The 4370-nt window shown below is 42.2% G+C and overlaps 1 long non-coding RNA gene across 1 annotated transcript; it reads right to left on the reverse strand.

Moving 5' to 3' along the window:
• Window positions 1-1571: 1571 nt before the first annotated feature.
• LOC135679971 (uncharacterized) lies at window positions 1572-3342 on the reverse strand. The gene is made up of 3 exons (XR_010515387.1): window positions 3256-3342; window positions 2753-3150; window positions 1572-2667 (listed from the first exon to the last, which is right to left on the reverse strand). It is a non-coding gene; the product is annotated as an uncharacterized LOC135679971 (long non-coding RNA).
• Window positions 3343-4370: the final 1028 nt, after the last annotated feature.

Here is a 4370-nt window from a genome sequence, read left to right on the forward strand (position 1 = left end):
CCCAGTTCAAATTTGAAGCTCAAAACGATCAAATCCCGAAATTCCGGGATCAGGCGGTTGCACCTCCTGACTGGAGCGGTTGCACCGCCTGGTAGAGCTCGAAGACTGAGCCCAGGCGGTTGCACCTCTCTGTTAGGGGCGGTTGCACCGCCTGAGTCTGGCTCGGTGACTGAGCCCCAAGCGATGCCACCTCCTGACTGAGGCGGTTGCACCTCCTGCCAAAGCTCGAAGACCGAGCTCAGGCAGTGCTACCTCTCTATCAAGGGAGGTTGCACCGCCCAGTCTTGCTCGAAGACTGAGCTCAAGCAGTGCCACCTCCTGGCTGGGGCGGTTGCACCGTCCAGTCTCCCTGGGAGACTTAGCCCAGGCGGTACTACCACTTGGCTTGGGCGGTTGCACCTCCTCGTGCAATCAAGGTCCGAATGGGTAGCTCCATTCGGCCCAATTTCAGTTTTTCAAGGGCCCAATTGCCCCTAGATTAAGCTAATGGGATCACCTCTCATTTTCAACTTAATCAACGTGCTAACTACGATTAATTCTAAGATAATTTCTGCAGCTTTGCTTCGGTGTGTCAATCGCTTCTTCCGACGAGTTTCCGGCGAACTTTCGTCGATCATCCGATGAACCCTCGGTGATCCTCCTACGGACTTCCGGCAAACTCCTGAACTTGCGACGATTCACTTGGCGAGTTCCGACGAGCTTCGCTTGGCAAGCTTCTGGACTTCTCGGATCTGTTCCCGCAGAACCTCCGACGACTGTCCGAACTTCCGTCGAACTCTCGAACTCCCAACGTGATCATTGACTTGACTCCGGCGCAACTCCTGCTGCTTGTCTAACTTTCATCGTAGTTAATCCTGCACACTTATCTCAACACATAGATTAGACAACAAATGATAATTGACTTCATCATCAAAATCCGAGATTCAACAGAATGGACAATGATAAGTTCTATGTCAATGTTTGTAACAAAAGTTATATTTGCTTTGGTGTCGAACATGTAAGATAGGGCCTTTAATGAAGGTGGTTAGATTTTGGAGAGGACTTCTCACAAATCCGATTCCATTTCTTTTATGAACATGACCCTTATTTGCTACCAACCTCGAATTTCTTGAAAGTGTTCTTAAGTAATAAATTATCCTTTTGAAGAGTTTCTAGATCATCACATTCTATACATCGAGCTAAAACTATCATGATATTTAGTTTTAAATTTATCAAAATTACTAATAAAACTATCATGCTCCTTTTTTAATAATTTATATTTTCTACTAATTATTTTACATTCATCAAATAAGTCATAAAAAATATTTAATAATACAATATAAAAACTTAAAATGCAGTGACTTTTTCACCGTAAAATATTCCCCACTAATCAGCAAATATGAGTCAACCAACCACGCTTTATAAGATGGCCAAAAGGAACATTAAGTAATATGGGTTACTTCATTTAGATTGAATTTAACTATGTTTCTCTAGGCAGAATATGATTAAATATTTAAATATCTTTACAAGGTGAACTAAGACTACACAAATGTGTAGCATTTTAAGACTAAGCAAAGCATGATTCCACAACCTTGCAAATAATTGACAAAAGTTTCACTGTTGAATAAGGAAGCTACCGTTTGACCTACATATATTTATATGATTTCTTAATCTGTTAACATCATAATGAAATCTTCATCTCCAAGTGAACTTTGATTGTTAACACAATTTACTACCTTTGACTGGGAATCAACAATGCAAGTAAATACGCAGTGAGAACGGGAACTCTCCATATTTACGCTGGTTGCACCTGTTCGCCTGTTTGCTAATCCCAGAAAAGCAATTGAGGAGTTGTAAATATGCATATCATTTGCAGATATCATATCCATAAAGAAAAAATAAGAATAGCCATGCCACGAGTCTATGCTAAGCATCCAGGAACTTGCAAAATGGTTAAAGAAGAAGCTGTGTCAAACAATCAAACAAAAGTAATAAATATACAAAACCATAGAAGATAATAAGATAGAAACCAGAATGTCAAATCTCAATGGCAAATGGATTTTCCATGACACTAGCTCAACTAATTCTAATTCTACATAATAGAACTTTTGCATGAAAAGACAAAACTGCATGCTAGAAGTAGCTTTAACAAAAGCATTATTCTTCAAGAAGGGACTTATAAACATCATAAAACGGATAATTCAACTATCAATAGTTAAAAAAATCAAATGAGAAAAATTTTCATTAGTGCTGTATGTGACAACACATGCACACAAATGAGCATGCACATACAGACACATTCATGCACATGCACACACAGTCACACTTGTTCTCATCAAGACACCACAAGCATGCACATGAAAATTGCAACTTTTCATATAAAACGATATCTACAAAATAAAACAAAGAAAAAGTTATGTTGGTGTTTTCAAAGTATTCTATAACGAATGGATAAAAGATTACTCTTATTTACAATTTGAACATTTTTTCTGTTGAGCCAATAATCCTGAACATAACTCCTAAAAAGTTCTTTGAGAAATATTAATTGATCACAAACTACAAAATATGACTTGGAAAAGAAGAGAATCAATGGACCTTTGTCAGCAGACGGATTACATCCTTCATTGTATACACATACTCCTCTGTCAAACAGTCAACATAAATGCCAGCTTTAACATCTTCCCTAATCTGAAAGACATGACAAAATTCAGAATTAAATGAGAAAACCACAGTCAGATTAGCAAAAGGAGCAAACCTAAAGTTAGTTCTCCACCTGAAGATTCTTTTGTGTTGGGTCCAAAAGATCAGTAATTTGCTCATTGGAGGTCTGTAATCTCAACAATCAGACAGATTAAAAACTAAAAAACCAACCAACCAAGAAGTACATGATTTGAAGGTAGCATCAGCACACTTGCCTCCAGAAAGGAACAATGACACTGGTAATTCAGCTGCTTGTCGGAATGCTTAGGTTGCTCCTAAGACATATATAATCCTGTAAGCATGAGTGGATCTAAAATACCATGTTGAGCAGGACTGCATAGACTACCAACTTCATTTATGCGAGAAAAAAGCCGCTCAAAAACACGTGGAGTCAAACCCCACTCACTACTCGAAGAATCTTCGGACAGCGCTCGGAGGTCCCCACATCGTATACGTCTTTCCACTACCAGTCTTTCCCGACAAATTCAGTTCAAAACAACTTATCAGCATTCTTGATAGCTAATTGAGCAGAACAAAGAGACTTGGTCATGTTTGAAATCACAGAGCTGCACCTACCTGCCCATACGCAAATATGGAACTGTTGAACCCGGCCAAGCATTTCTCCACCAATGGAAGCCCGACGAGTCGAAATATATCATCCTGTTAAGACACTCAAGAGTTCAGAAGATGAGGACTTTAAATGTTAAGCGTTAGGGGGCGCTCGGAAGGTAAAGGAGTTGAAGAGAGATCTCTAATTCAAAGTGCATATATACTATTTGAGACTCGCCTGAGTGGAACTGGTATCAGCTACTGAGTCAAAGGTGAAGGTATGGTCAAGGATCGAAATGGAGTTTGAGGAGATCTTTTCTACAATCGGATCCCCTTCTTCCTCTCCCTTGCTTGGTGGTCGCACTCGCACAAGTACCTGATCCAACCACAAGAAACATGTAATTCGAAGACCCATCTGAACAGATGAAAGTAGGGTTTCATGAGGTCTCACCTGAACGCCCGAATCTGACGACATCGAGGGCGGACCCCCATTCTCGGCGAGGGTTTCCAGGCTCAGCTTCCGCTTGAGAGGGTTGCCGCCGTGGAACGAGGGGAGAGGCGGCTTGGGGGGAAGCGGGCTCCGGTTCCTGGCGGAGAGCGGCTTTCCGGGAGACTTGAAAGGAGAGGATTCCGGCGGGGTGGTGTTGGGGTCGACGTTCTCCTTTGGGGCCCGAGGAGGGCGCTACTTCTGCGAAGAAGGGGTCAGGGTCTCGGAGGGCGGAACCCTTCCACCCTTCGAATTTGCGAGCGCCTTCATCTAGATCAAAGAAGGGGGGAGAGAGGGAGAGAGAAGAGAGGAAGGCGGAGAGATCTGATTCCCTTGAGAGGTGGTGGGCGAGGAGAGGGGGAGGGGGAGAGCCGATTTGATTTGAAATTGAGGGGTGCAAATGTAATTTTGTGGATTTTTTTAATTTATTTGAGGTCTTCTGATAGGGGAGCGGCGGACGACTGGACGATGAAACGAGGGGTTTGATTTGGACCGTCTGATCGTGTACAGTTCCAAGGTTCCATTGCAACGGTCCATTTTGCTCCATTTTCTTGGAGTGTTCCACTTCTCCGTGGGGAAGTGAGTCTTGATTTCCGTTATAATTTTAGGAAAAGATTAACCACAGTAAATTTTGACCCACTTGAGCTGCGGCCTA

This window comes from Musa acuminata, chromosome BXJ1-7 (genome assembly GCF_036884655.1).
Source record: "Musa acuminata AAA Group cultivar baxijiao chromosome BXJ1-7, Cavendish_Baxijiao_AAA, whole genome shotgun sequence".
Lineage (NCBI taxonomy): Eukaryota > Viridiplantae > Streptophyta > Magnoliopsida > Zingiberales > Musaceae > Musa > Musa acuminata.